General features: G+C 44.2%; 1 long non-coding RNA gene across 1 annotated transcript in view; it reads right to left on the reverse strand.

The window, feature by feature from the left end:
* Positions 1-15,314, reverse strand: part of LOC144166583 (uncharacterized) — a 45,584-nt gene that overhangs the window by 17,571 nt on the left and 12,699 nt on the right. The gene's annotated exons all lie outside the window — the stretch shown is intronic.

Genomic DNA, 15,314 nt, shown 5'->3' on the forward strand with positions numbered 1-15,314 from the left:
GGCAAACCTACTGCCAATCTTCCTCCATGCTGCCAACGTCCACCTCTTAACCGGAAGTTACGTCACGATGAAAGGGACGCAAAAGGGACGTTTTCAAAAGGGACAGTTACGAGAATACCGCCTCTGGTCTGTAGCAGAAGTTGCGACCGCTTGAAGTTTGGGCTTGAAAGGTGGGAACCAGAAAATCGGGTTTTGCCTTACAGGACCAAACTTCAAATGGTCGTAACTTCTGCTGCAGACCAGATAGAACGGTGATGTTAGTTTTATTGCACTCGTTGGTTTGTGCACAGTTCACAGGTACCTTGTTCAGCTGCATCCCTCCAGCAGTGTTTTTACAAAGGCTGTCAAAAAATTGGATGTAAAAATCCGAATAAATTTGAATATAGTAGTTTTACACAAAAGCAAAATATATATCTACAGCCAGAATGAAAAACTACACATGTTCCCCAATTTTCATTGTCATAACTGTAAATTAAGACCAGTGTGCCCCCTTAATATTATGCTACTTCAGGCCAAAGGTCCCAGGCTTTTTGCTTTAGTGCAGGTGAATTTGCTGCATTCTCACTCTTGTTTTTTTTTTTTAGTGAAGTGCGAGTGAATGCCAATGGTAGGACTTAAGTTTCACTGCAACGGGTTTTTTTTATATTGGTGAAGCACTCTTGGTGAGGTCAGTCGAATTTTGCACTTTAGGCACCATTTCGGCATTGAGTTTTATAACAAACATTGGACATTAAGAACTAGCAGGCTCTCGTTGTCAATGTTTCTTGTGTAGAAGAAAGTTGTTCTGTACAGTTCAGGTGGTAGTGCCAGTGTGGAAAGGAGCGTGTTGCATCCACTCACTATTTATTTTGAGAAACAGTGAAATTTACCCCCAAAAAAATCACTGACAGGTTGAAAGGAAAGTGAATGTGTTAAGTTGTAGTTCTACTCAACTGCACACCAGGATACTGGTCCCTCCTTTCCCTGAGCGCTTTTTTTTTTGAAACGCGACCAAGAATCACCTAGGCTAGGGAAAGCCTTTTAAATGAACTGTTTCACAAGTGTTGAGGTGTTAAGCTGTGACTTGTATGAAAAAAAACAGCTGTAATCACACAGTGTGTCAATCACCCATAGAAAAAGGGGTTTAGGATGCCAGACATTTTGGTGAGTAACTACTAGACTGCAAATGACATGCTGTTGATGGCCAGGTGTGCTTTTTTATTTTTGTGGGGCTACGTTTTACTTTAGGGACTTGCACTTCTAAACAAACTAGCGTGTAGCTCTGGGAAATTTTTGTTCAAATTGTTCATGTTACACGTAGTTTGAGAGATTATACAGCAGGTTCAAACGAACTTTGATGTTGTAAAATGTAATGAATGTCCAGTTTTGTCCGAAGAGCTTTGTCTTACTATGGTAGCCAACTTTTAAAAAGCTGAAACTCGTAAATGCACGCCGCAAGTATATTGTCTTCTCGTATTGCAGTGGCTGTGGCTTGTGTTGTGCTATATGACACTGTGGAATTGTTGCTGTTGGAAAAAGTCAACTACAAAAGTTTTGCTGTAAATAGATTTTAATGCTTCTGTCCCTGTTTGCTATCAAAATATTTAACACATAGTGACTATAGAAAAGCTGCAAGCTTTTTGAAAGAGCGTTTTTGTTTCTTGTGCATGGTGATAATTACCTGAAAGTGAGCAGTGATTTTCTTTTTCCTTTGGAAATTGTTATCTAGTCCAGTTTAGCAAGGACCGTGTCTTGTTCCGTGAGATTATTTTGAGGGGCCCCACTGCTATACTCAGCTTAGTGAAGCAGCAGCAATGTCACTAATACCCAGTTCCTACTATCAGCCACTGCCATTTCGGTGGAGCGATGTTTTTTGTGTAGATATTGCGCAATTCCAGCAGCAGTCTTAATTAAGTTGCCACTTTATTAAGGAATTCATCACTGTTCGGAGCTGCCTTCTTTTTGGGACATGAATTTCATTAACAAAAGTGACTTTTCGGTGTGGGCCCAAAACGCAACTATATTATATTTACCACTTGCAATTGTACAGTTTTTACTCTAGCTTATTTTTAAAGGTTTTCACATATGTTTGTAAGTCTTAGCTCCTGAGTTTGCTGTTTTAGCGGAAGCTTAATATTTTAACCTAAGCGGGCGTCTCGAGGTAATATTTTTTGTACTTTGTCTCCTTGAGCCGTTTACTAGGTTTACAGAGATTTTGCAGCACTCGGTGATGATGGTGACCAAAATGGCTCGAGCACCTGTTTTCATTGTGTTTTCATCCAACAGCTTCTTCAAAGTATTATTGTGACAGTTTTCAGCAACCTGATGGAAATTGCGCATTGTTTTATTCTCTGTCCTGTGTATTGTGCTCTGTTTCCCAACTTTGGGCAGTGCTGTGAGAGCATCGAGGTGTGCAGAGGCATTAACAAAATCTCCAGAAGGAAATGCTGTATTTTCACACGTATAACCTGTCCCTGCATATAACCCATACCCCAATGTTGCAGCCAGAGAAAAACAAAAAAATATATTATCCCCGCATATTACCCGCATTGTTGGCAACGTAATGCAACCTTTCAATTTTTATACAAAAAAAAGAAGTGCAGTGCAATTATGTTGCAGTCATTCAGATTACAAAGGTATCAGTGCTGATCACAGTAATCTTTTTTTTACCTACGCGTTAAAAACACAATTAGGCAGGGGAAAAAATGCAGCCAAAGAAAACATACTGCCATACAGCAAGGCACATGTACCAATCCGATTACATGCAGATAACTGCTAAGTCGCCAGGAGATACCCTCTGTCCTGTGCCAGAAGTGCCAGAAGTGTGCCAGAAGTGAAGCGCAGTCATGATAACGATAGGACAACATCAGTCCAAACTGAAAAGTAAAACTTGAGCTCACTTTTACTTTTGACAATAAATAAGCCAGCTAGAATAGAGCAGAAAGAAGATTGCTCTGATGGCTGGCGATGGGATATGCATCTTGGCGCAGCGCACGTTGTAGTGAAGTGGCATTTAGGGGCAAAACTTGTTCATTACCTGCACCCCCCTTTTTACCCTTAAGATTTGCCATTTATTGGTGCAGGTAATACAAGCAAAAATAGACTAATTACAAAGTGTACAATCTTCTTCCTGCTCGTTAACAGCAGATGCTCATGTGGAAACAGATACAGTGAAACTGGTTACAAGAGACGCTCAAGGGACCGGAAAACTTGTCTCTTGTAACCGAGGTCTCCTGTAGCAAAGTTGCTAGCATGGCGATCATTGGAAGACCAACGAAACTGTTTTCATTCAAAGTCTCTTATAAACAATTGTCTGCTGTAGCAGTGCCTCTTGTAATGAGGTTCTACTGTACACACCTAATATATTTTGGTTAATCTGCGCTTTTGCTGATGCCATTCCGTCATCTATTCACCCTGTTTCATGCCAGCACTGCCTGAAGTTGGTGAAACAGCTAGAGTAGAGCATGTCGCACTTGTTGGCAGTTCGAGCGCTTGTGCCGTGAAGCATGCGTGCTCCTAATAGCACCACGGTGTGGATGTTATGAACTGTAAGCTGTGCTGTTTTTTGTTGCCCGGTTATAGCTGTACGATTTTAAGTAACCTTGTACAGTAGATGTCAAGCTACCAATACAAGTCGCATAGCAACGAGTTGAGCACATACTCAGGCACATGGGAGATACTATATAGATGTTGAGTGTTATTTACGGCCTTTAGCGGTGAACTGCTACGACCCACCGTTGTAGTGTATTGGTGTAGATGTCCATAGGTTCAGTTTTTGGCTATGAATGCTGAAGGTCACAAATGGCAATGTGTACAAGGTCCCGGTGTGTGTTACGGAAGTCCAGGTGGCCAAAGTTAATTCCATAGCCAGCCTCCACCTTCCACGTGCCAGTTAACCTACGTGTGTATAGACCATGACATACTGCGACTGCTTTGCTTAAAGCCCGTTCACACTTGCGACAGAAGCGACAAAAGTGAGCAATGCGACTAGAACGACCGCCACACTCTGTGTTCACATTAGCATGTGGCACGAGCAACGGCAACGACGTATTTTTGCTTTTTTTGTCGTTGTCTTTTGCTCGGAACGTGACTTCACAGGAGTTTCAGTTTTGACATAGCACAACATCCAGGTGCTATGGCAGGATGGGACATCACGAACTCTTGCCTCTTCTTTCCACGTCAAGAGCAACACCGTGACAGCGGAAACAAAAATTGGTTGAGACCAATCGCTCTTGTCGTGCAACGAAAGCGATGCCAGGTGACAAGAGCGACAGAAATCACATCGCTTCTGTCGCTTTTGGTTGCTCTTGTCGTAAGTGTGAACGGGCCTTTACAAGTGAACCTGAATAGTGTTGCGGTTATATACAGGGCAACTTACGGTGTTCCGTCTTCGTGGGTGACTCTACTGCTTGGGTTTTTCTTTCTTTTTCTTTTTCTTTTTTTTCATTGACGGCATATTACTTCCTCTGGGTCAGAAAGAGGTGTGCTGGCAGCTACAAGACTGTCCTTGTTGGAATTGAGCACCTGCGGCATCGAAGGCTGAGTGCAGTCAGTGCATGCATAAAACCACCACCTCTTGAGTTCGCCTTAGCACCTCATTTTGCCTAGAAGCATTTTTGTGGTTGGAATAATGATTCTTCAAAGTCTGAGTGCAAATGAACTTTCGATTTTCCTATTGAGTTTTTGCTGTGCACGACCGTTTCATGTATTATAGCACGCACTAATACAGGAAGGTAGTTTATACATATGATATTGTAGCAGAAATGTATGGTGAATGTTGATATCAGGAGAGTTTTGATTTTAGTGACTTAGACAACTTAAAGGGGCACTGACACAAAATTTTGAAGGCGAGATAACGTCGGCGATAGATTGGTGGGAACACATATACATCATCTGCAAAATATCAGCGGCGAATACAGCCTAGAACATATTTAAAATCAATTTTGAAGTGTGCGAAACGCAACCGAGCAGCCAGCAGAGGACCACGCGCAATTGAAAATAAACAACATCCAAACACGTCACGAGTTTGTGTTTGCCGCTTCCGCACTACCGGCGTTTTACGCGGGCTCGCCCGGCTCGCCGCTCCAATCGGAGGGCCGGAGGGCGGAGCTTCTGCTCTCGAGAACGAACGACCCGATCGTTGGCGGCGGAGGCGCCGTGATTTCGTCAGCTAATCGGACAGCTGGCCGCGACCAAAGTTCTGCAGCGATTCCAGGCACTCTGTTTCTATTACTGTTTATTACCATTGGATGCGAAAACGCGCCGGAGGCACGAAAAGCTCACTGAGCTAGCCGCACTGTCGCTGTGCAGGCGGCGGCCACGGCCGCGAAGTGGCCCAGGCCGGCGCAGGTAGCTCGAGTGACAGCTTGTTACCGCTGCACGAAATTATCCCCAAGTCCCGACCATAGTGGCTTACATGAGAAAGGAGTTAATGATGCGATGGCGGGTTGCATTAAAAATTGTCATCTGCACCGCTTACGAGAGCGGCACTCGAATATCCGCCGCAGTGCTGAGCCGAGCACATCTGTAGGCGGACCTGTAGGCAGACCGGCCGGCTGCGTCCAGCGCGCGTCTTGCCACCCACCGTCTCGAGCGTCGCGCGGCGTTCTTTAGCCGCGGTAGCATTTGCACTCGCGCAGCGCCTGCGTCACATCCACGGTCGCTTTTTAATTAAGCGCCTCACGAGATCAGTACGTGGGGGCATTCGCAGAAACTGCCGTCGATGCGGATTCGACAGTGCTACGGCGGCTCTGCTCTGTGATATCCCTCCGACGGTCACGTGGTCAGCTTTGTTCACACAAAATCCACAAAATCCATCGTTTCGCGGCACTCGCTGAAACCGAAACTGCGACTGGCCGCATTTAAAATCCCTCTAATTAAACAACCGTCGCACGCTGAAGCAAATGAGGTTTCTACAGGTTATAAGTAGGTCACTAGCTACTTATCGCAACGAAAAAAACAAGATGCTAAATTTTTGTGTCAGTGCCCCTTTAAGTTTTTTACAAAAATACAGTCAGAGGTATTTTACACCGCGTTTTTATTCTATTCTGACCAGGCCTAAGTGAGCCGGTTACCGTATTTTTGCATGTATAACCCACCCACTGGATATGACCTGCTGCATCCCTATGCTGCATTGAGCGAAAAACGAAACAAAACAATAAGTATCCCCGCATATTTCCCTTACCACTGACCGCACAATGGAATCTTTCATTCTTCGTGAAAGGGACTACCATGCAGTTACGTCGTGTTTAATCAGATAAAGAATGTCTCAACTTGACGCAAAACCTCATTACGGGGGTGAAAGATGCTGGTGCCATATGGCCAAAATGAACATTGCTGTGCCAGAAGGCCCATCTATCAAGCTAGTTACTTGCAGATAGTTGGTATAGGTTATCAGAAGCTCCCCTCTCAATCGTGCTAAGTGCTGCGCCTGTTATCTCGTCCTCTTTGATGCATGGCACCAGACAGCAAGCATGCTCGCAATAAGGATTGCGTGGGCTCAAAGCTGAACAGCAAAACTTCTCTTTATCAAGGCGGAATCTCTATATGGCCCATTACGAGAATAAATTGCAGCACTGTGACTGAAAAATAGCCATAAAAATATCATTTTATGCTTTGTGCTCCTTGTTTGTCATCACTGCGGGAGTTTGTAAGCAAACTAACCCCCCAAAAAATCATGGAGACAGCTTCTGTCATGTTCAAAATACTCGCCGTAACGCACTCTTTACGTTGCGCAGAGGAACAGCCATCTGCAGAGATGAGTCACAGGTGCAACTTTCGTTGTCCTTCCTAAGTTGTACCTGAGTATAGCAGAAGATTGCAATGACATATAGGGCGATGCGCGCCTTACGGTGAAGCTGCGTTTTAGGGCGAAATTTGCGCATTTCTCGCACCCCAACTTTGCTGTTGAGATCTGTCAATTATTGGTGTGGGTTATACATGCGAAAATATGGTAATTTTGCTTATAATATATGTATGTATGTGTATATACAATATATAGGTGTTAGACTATAAGAAACAACTCACAGTTCATTGTGAATTTTAACGCTGCAGAGATGGGGAAGGCAGGTCGAGTGCTGCGTTGTGTATTCTTCGCCGGAAAACGGCTTTTAACATGCGCTGTTGTGAGAGAGGGGTTTTCTGCGATGATGTGCGTCGCAGTTTTGTTGTGCACATCTCACTCTTCATTCCAAGTTGAGACAAAGCGACGTCTCGTGTGTGAGGCTTTCGAACCTTCTGCCACCTTCTTGCAGAGTTGGAAATATTTTCAGACACGCTTCTTGCCGTACTGCAGTGTTTTCTGTACAAAGCACAATTGCTTAACGACCAATCTTGCCATGGCAATCATGTGAGAATGCTCTTTTTCCTCCGTTTTTACCATAGTATTTACATTTTCTACAAGCCGCACATCAGACTGTTTATTTTGCAATTAGTTGTTACTTATACATATCCACGTTTATTTTGCAATTTGCTACTACACGGGGCCATATTTTTCTTATTGTCTTCTTGTGTTTCTATCTTTTTTCTTTTGTTATGTGTGTATACATTCTGGTGATTTCGTTTCGTATTGTGCTTTATGATAAAGTTCATAACACTCTGTTCACGTGCATTTTTTTTTTTTTTTTTTAAGTTTACAAAGTGGGAAGAAATACCCTCAAATAAGCCTGTTCAAATACCTGATAATTTTGTGCAATCGATCTGCTCTGAATTCTGCTGATAATAGTGATGGTTGTAACATATGCACACTCGCTACAAATGACCATGTCGCAGTCATCACAGCATGTCTTACGACAGTGGAATCGTCTGTCTGCGCGCACCAAACGCTCAACTACCTTTGGGCCTCTTTGGAAGTCTTGCAGGAGGGCTCCTGCTATGCATTTTACTGATGTCATACGTTTTACTTCGTTTCTTTTAACAGCAAGAAGAAGTACGAGTAAATTGAAAGACACTTCTTGATAGGCCCCAAAGTCGCCGTCTGTCACCTATTCTCAGTCCAACCTGGTTGGGGTAGATCATTAGCAGGAACTGAAAAGCCCACAGAGTAGTCTCAAAGGCCACTACCACGTCGCGGCATTAAATTAACCAGCTCTAGGGCACTGAAACTTGGGAAATATCGGAAACATAACCTCAACAAGGTCAGGATTTCAGAGAAGCAGCTTCTTCAAAATTCTAGTGATGAAATATAAGAACCGTAAAAATGCAGCAAGATGTGTGTTAAACACAAGAAGTTTTATGACTGGTATATATAGTGCCATTTGCATTGAAACCAGTTGCATTTTACTTTCGACAAACACTATAGCAAAACTTTATGGGTCTTGAACTGTTACAACAGCTGCGATCATTCTAATGTACACGTAAATTTGGTACAACTTATTTTCATTATATCATGAGATCAAAAGGAGATAAGTTTGCAAGACCGTTGGAATAAATAAACCTGCTTCTCTTGAAGAACGAGAAAGGAAACCAGGTAGCAAGTGACCTTCCTTTTATTTGTTTACTGCAGTGCTGCTTTTCATCAACCTACTTAACTGCAGTGTTGGGAAGGTGCAATGGCTCTCGAGTTTATAGTGGCTGTAGTCAAAATAACAACAAAAAAAGTGTGTAACTATAAAAATGACTAAGAAATTCATCGTACCAGTGAACATTAACACACAGACAAAGGTAGGGAGGAGACGAACACGCCATGAAAACGACGCTCTACACCATGCGATAGATGACGGCTAACAATTCTAGCGGCTTCCAAGCAGTAGGCATATGAGAGGTGGTTGCATAGTTTTCTCCTCTATCTTTGCATACACAGAACAGGCCTGCAGCTGAACCTGCTACCGCACACGACACGCAGTAGAGCCAAAGTGCAGGCTGCAAATTAACAGGCGTCACTTCACAGAAGCAACCAATCTGTGGAGTGATAGCACCTGTAACAGCACTGCTTATCTTTGAACACAGCAACAAAAGTTGTAATGAAAATAGCCTGCCTGGCAGTGGAAGTAATATCGGTTGCCTGCACTGCTCAAAAGAAGAAAAGTCTTAGCAGGGCATATTACTTGGGCATCATTATTGCAATGGTAAAAGAGGTCCATCATTGTAAGCTGCATCAAACGAAGGGAAAGAAGAAAGTTCTTGATTGGAGGTAGATTGGAAGAAAAGCTAACTCCTAGGAGAGTTTGCTGGGGCACACCGATCAAATGTTTTAAGACTGCCTAGTACTTTTTCTCCTATTTGGCCGGAGTTCTTGTTATACTCTTATACACCCAAGCTTTGTGATCTATCAATACATGGAGAAATCTCATATATTCGAGTTGGATATGGCAATGTTATCCGCCGCGGTGGCTCAGTGGCTATTGTGCTGCTGAGCCCAAGGACGTGGGTTTGACCCTGCAGCTAATGGCTGCTTTTCAGATGGAAGCGAAACGTGAAACTGTTGTGTGTCCAGACTTCAGCGCACGTAAAGATACCCAGGTGGTCAGAGTTAATCCGGAGCCCTCCACTACGGCACACCTCATAGCTCATGCCTAGCTTCAACTCGCTAACTCCGCGAACAATCCATCAATATGAGAATGTTCGTATTTGCGCCTGCGTGAAAATATCCCTGAAAATAATATTCGGCAAAATTGATGCAGGCATTAAATTTTCAGGCATGAAGTGCTTGTAATCTTGTGAGTAAGCCACAGTTCGTGTATCCTTCAGCTCTCTATTAGTTACCAAGGGTGCATAATACTATGAGATGCTTGCCTGCTTTTCAACCTTTACTTGGAGTTCTATATGTTGAGGTACATGTTGAACCTTGCAATAGTTAATCTTTTATAACAGCCCTACTTATTTCCCTGCCTCCTATCAGCTTCTTTGGAGAGAATCTAGCGAAGATCACAAATTGTACTCTATTTAATGCGAGATTCTATTTACTACGTCAGGGGCGCCATTTTTCTTTTTAAATGTGGCAAGGTCATACTTTCTCAACCAAAAGCTTGAAACTTGACAATACCTGCATGTGCTTTGCAAGGCATGGGCTTTGTTGTTTTGCTTGTTATTGCTTTTGGGGAATATATTTTTTTGGTCACGGACTAATAATCACAAACTTTCAGAATCACAGGCCGATAGCGTTGTCTGCATAACTCGTGGAAGACAAAATGTCTCATGATACAGGACTTTCATGAGGCCCTCGGTTATAATTATTGCTTGCTGGATAAATGAAGCGACAGAATTTTCAGTTCACTATGCAAAGCTCAGTACATTTTTAGTGTAGTGTATAAAGTAAACAGAAGCACAGATCAGCATGCAATGCGAAGCACATTACTGTAAACTTACGAAAGAACGCCCTCCCTCAAAATATCGCCCACCACCCTTTACGGGTGAAATATTCGATTTACTGAAAGACCCCAATGGTCGCTCACCCCCTAAAATCGATGGCTTTAGCGGCGATGAGTGAACAAAATAAATGCAAATCATCAATTCGTGTGTTGATGCGGTCACTTATTTGCCCTTTCCGCGATTGACCCGAAAGTTTAGCCATCTCGGATTTTTTCTTAATATCTCTGCAGTTTTGGTTAGTGGTGCGGCCACTGTTTTGTAGTTTTTCCCTGCTGACCTGGAAGTTCAACCATCCCGTATTTTTCACTTGATATCACTGTACTTTGGATGGGCGTTCTTTCGGAACTTTACGGTAACTGCATTTTTTTTCGCTCACTGATAAAGTATTGCAGTGCGCCTAGTGTGTGGGTAGCTAACGAATTGCATAGTTGCCGACATCCAAGCACAAGCTTTTAAAGCACGTGACGAGGTGACCTAGTGGCTGTTGGGATGTGAAGTAGTTTTACACTACCAAGACACGCAGGGCACGGTATCTTGCCTACGCCTGAGCTCAAACCTAGTACATCCGTATGTTGCATCAACAAATGCTAGCTGCGTCACGCACAAGAAGTTGTCTTAATAGTCCCTTTCTCAATGAACGGCAGTGCATAACTGTTCAGTCCGTAGGGTTTCTAAATGTGTAGTACATGTAGTATATCAAAAACGGCCGGTTGTTGTCACATGTCGTATTTATTGGTGTGGATAAATTGCACGTCAAGATTGAAGCTGCATCTCGCTCATGGAGTAACCGAAGTCTATGAATTAAATTTAAATTGGCACTTGTAAAATAACAGAGTCATACGACGACACACAACAATGTACATTTGGTATTTCAAGAGAAACTTCTTTTTTTCGTTGCGGATTGCGTAACTTTATGCCTAAACTGCCAGAAAAAGGTAAGCTGTGGTGCAGTGCTAAAGCCACTCCTTACTACGACGCGTTAATATTCAACAGGCCTTGTCACCATATGGTGCAGTAAAAGCAGTAAAGCAGCCAAATTGTGCTGTTTTCAGTTTTGGTTCAGACCATTCGATGCGCTGTTTTCAGACAGGCAAGCAAAGAATATGTGCATTTTAAATGGTCTAGCAATCTTTTATTGCATGTTATAGTGAAGAGAATGACTTCAATGCGTCCTTGATACACAAGCTTGTCGCAGTCTATTGTAAATCCCAATGATGTCCGCTCACGTCAATAACTGCTTGTTGGCTGCAGTATCTCTACAACTGAGAGATTCTTTCTTTTTAATTTGGGCGAGACCGATTGCGCTGTGCTTGTGCAACCTCCTGAAGGTGAAATCTTTGTTGCTGTGTGTTATTGTGATGATATAGGTATATGGGCTGTTGACATGTCATTTACGGGCTGTTGTGTCTCGCTTGCTCGCTATTAAGAGATGTGTTGTAGTGCCGCATTTCTTCTTGTTATGTCAAATGAACCGAGAACAAAATGAAAGCAATGAAAAAAGTATATATTGTACTTGTTGGTCTTTTTGACACCCGATTGTAAGGATGTATAATTTGCTAAAAATAGTGTTGCGCCTAGCAATCGCCTCACATGTGGGGGCCGTTACATGTGTCGATACATTTATTTGTTCCAAGTAAGAAAATTAGCACACTCACTGCATAGTTTGCAAATGAAGTTGAAGTGGTAGTTGTGGTGACTTCAGGAACAATCTATATTAGAGACATATGTAACATGTGCCAACCGTATGTATGGCTTGGTGGCATGGTCTCTGAGGCTGCGTCTCACATACACAACCACAGGCCTATTATACGAGCACTAACATTCACCAGAGGGCCTGCAGATACTATTTTGCCTTTGCAAGCCACTATCTTTGGTCAAACTGCTTCAAGGTTGCATAGAGCACTTACTACTGCCACAATTGACCTCCGATAATGCATCGCACTCTAGCACGATTACATCACACTCACCTTCATGGTGACACAGTGCTCTATCAATCATTGGTTCTCATCCACAGTAAAGTACCAGTCGTGCAAGAGCATGCGCAACTGCCGGACAGGCGTTTTCCAGAACTATGACATAACGTTTCCTTTTCACTACAAAGACGTGTACTCTCTCCAGTGGTGGTCTAGGCAGCCTGCCCTGTTACACACGATGATCGGCTGTAAGCGATGCACAATTCCAGCCGAACAAAAAATTTTTAGCTGATCACCTCAAGGTGAAAAAACTTTTAGAGACAGAGCGTCAATCGTACAATTATTTGGCCATGTTTCTTTAAGGATGATATTTAATGTGGCATATTTCTTGCAGTTGCTGCTTAAAGTTGTTTTTGTTAAAGTAATCTTAAAGTTGTTTCGCGACAGGGGGTGCCTACTGGCGGCCACAAAGTGCGGCGGTGGTCGGCAAAACGCGCCTGCGCCGATGGCCCGACCCAGCAGCGCAGCGCCCAAAAGAAGCGATGTGCCATTCATTGGTTTGGACCATCACTGGGCGCTTGCATTACAAGGTGTGAGGTCCAGCTAGCCTAGCTGAGGCCATCGCATCTCCATGTGGCTTTCTGCGTGTACCTAAAACCGTTTCAACACAACAGTGTACCGTGCGGTCAACTGACGGCTGGGGCATTTAGACTTTCAGATAATTAATCAAGTGCGCGACAGAACAGCTAAAAGGAGTCATTGTGAAGGTTGGTGCTGAATTGCAACGGCAGCAACGCGTTCCAAGAATATTTTGTGGGTGCATTGTGTCTGCTGCTTATCAAGGAAAAAAAGCTGGCTCATTCATTTTTGTTTTCGGGGTCCGCTTACGCCGAGTGGTGCCTCAGGTAGCGTGTACGCTTCCTGTTTTTGGTCCCCTTGTTAACCTTGCATCACTCAGAGACAGGGCCGTAGCCAGAAATTTTTTTAAGGGGGGGGGCATGAATTTTGGGAAGGGGGTAGTTTTGCTGAAAGCAACAGTAAGTATTGCTTACGTGATGCCTGGAAAAGATTTCGGGAGGGTTTCGAACCCCCAAACCCCCCCTCTGGGTACGGCCCTGCCCAAAGACAGGGGCGGGCGCACGCACAATTTCATGGCGAGGAGGAAAAGGAAAGCATGAAAGGAGGAAGAAGGAAAATAAACAGCCACAAAACAAAAATATAAAAAGCATAAACCGAAAATGAAATAATAGGAAATATTAGGATGATTGTGCTCTATAAGTTACCGATTGTTCTGTTACTTTTTTTTCTCAGTGAAATCGAGAAATGGTTCATCATCATTGCAACATAGCCGCATATGCATCTTAGCACGTAGCTTAAGCATGCATATGTGGCTGTTTTTTAATTAATTAATTATGATTAATTATCAAACTCGATAATTATCGTCTCAATCATTAAAGTGTCTATGGGGCACTTGTAGGTACCCAGGAGGAATCTAATTGCGGTATTTTCAGCGACGAACTAATTTCCTGCTGATTTATTCTGAGTGATAAAGAAACCCCGCGAAATAGGAAAAATACCACGTGACGCGGCGCTCCCGCCCGCATCGTAAAGCAGTGCCCTCGAACAGGCTGCCTCTGAGTTAGCCAGAATGAAATAAAGAAAAGAAAGAAGAACTAAATCGCGACCGAGTTTGTGCATTATCTGCCGCACGCGCTCGCGAAACTTATTGCTATAGCTGCTCCATATCAAGGTCACGTCTCTTCGGGCGTACGTGTGTCACAGGAAAAGCACTTGTTTTAAATGCAGAGCATTTCTTGTAACTCACGATGTCACCCGTTCTAGGCGTCCGTAGTAGTCCGCATCGCTCGCAGGTGCGCCCTCTCCCCCGCTCCTTCTCGCCTACTCTCCGCTCGCATCGCGCGCTCTCTCCGCGGTCGATTAGCGCCCAACAGGTGGGGGCGCGCGCCTCGCGGGATCAACAACATCTGTGGCGTGATCGTGACGTCAGCATCGTGCGCGCGTGGCGTGATAAAGGCGGGTGTCGGCGAGGCTGGAACGCACTCATCGCCGCGCTCTCTCGTCAGCAGTTGCCACAAGTGCAACAACATTAACGTAACGCAAACTACTTAACGTCGTGCGCCCCCGGAAATGCTCTACATTTGATCGTGCCCCTCGCGAGGGGGATGTTTCACTGCGTCGCCATGTGAACAGTTCGCCACGATTTAGGTTTTTTTCAATCAGCTTATCTGAGGGCGCTGGTTTATGATGCGGGTGGGAGCGTGGTCACGTGGTATTGTTCATATTTCGCGGAGTTTCTTTATCAGGCAGAATAAATGAGTAGGCAATTAGTTCATAGCTGAAAATACCGGTTAGATTTCTCTCGCGAGAACCTATTTAAGTGCCTCATTGACACTTAAAAGATTTGAGACAATAATTATGGAGTTAGATAATTAATTACAATTAATTCGATCTCAATTAATTGCCTACCAAAACATCAAAAATAAAGCAAGGCGAAATATGCAAAACAAACGATGGCACAGCAAATACGCAGAAAGCATAAAGGTGACAGCTAACGAGTCACTCTTCGTGCGCGACGTCGCTAACCCAGCAGTGGTTGACGGCAGTGTCTGCTCCAATTCACACTGCATGGTCGGACAATATACCGCATCTCGAGCCCAATGGGAGGCCATGAGCTTCTCACGGCAGCAATTCTTGCGAGAGCCTATGTGAACGTTAGGTGACCTTGAGCCTCACAGCATGCCAAGCGACGTACGTCACTCATTGTTGATGACATTATGCTTGCGGTCGGCTGCGACAGCGTAATGGGGACGCGTATTTTTCGCCAACTGTGTATGTGATGCGTGAGTGATGTTCGCGCATTAAAGACAACGAGCTGGTTAACCTATGAGGAATGAGGCAGAACACAGACCGTTTCCCGGCCCAGCGCGGCATTCAGAGCCTCTCACGCCAAGGCGAGGGGAGGGCGAAACGAGAAAAGTGGTGGGCCCCACGGCGGCGGCAATCACGTCGGTGGATCGGTGGGGCCGAGCGTGCTCACATGAGGATCAATTCTATAAAACGAGAGGCCGTCGTTTTGTAACGACGCGGTAGCGC

This window comes from Haemaphysalis longicornis, unplaced genomic scaffold (genome assembly GCF_048455015.1).
Source record: "Haemaphysalis longicornis isolate Haplotype H1 unplaced genomic scaffold, Haemaphysalis longicornis Haplotype H1 scaffold_18, whole genome shotgun sequence".
Classification (NCBI taxonomy): Eukaryota; Metazoa; Arthropoda; class Arachnida; order Ixodida; family Ixodidae; genus Haemaphysalis; species Haemaphysalis longicornis.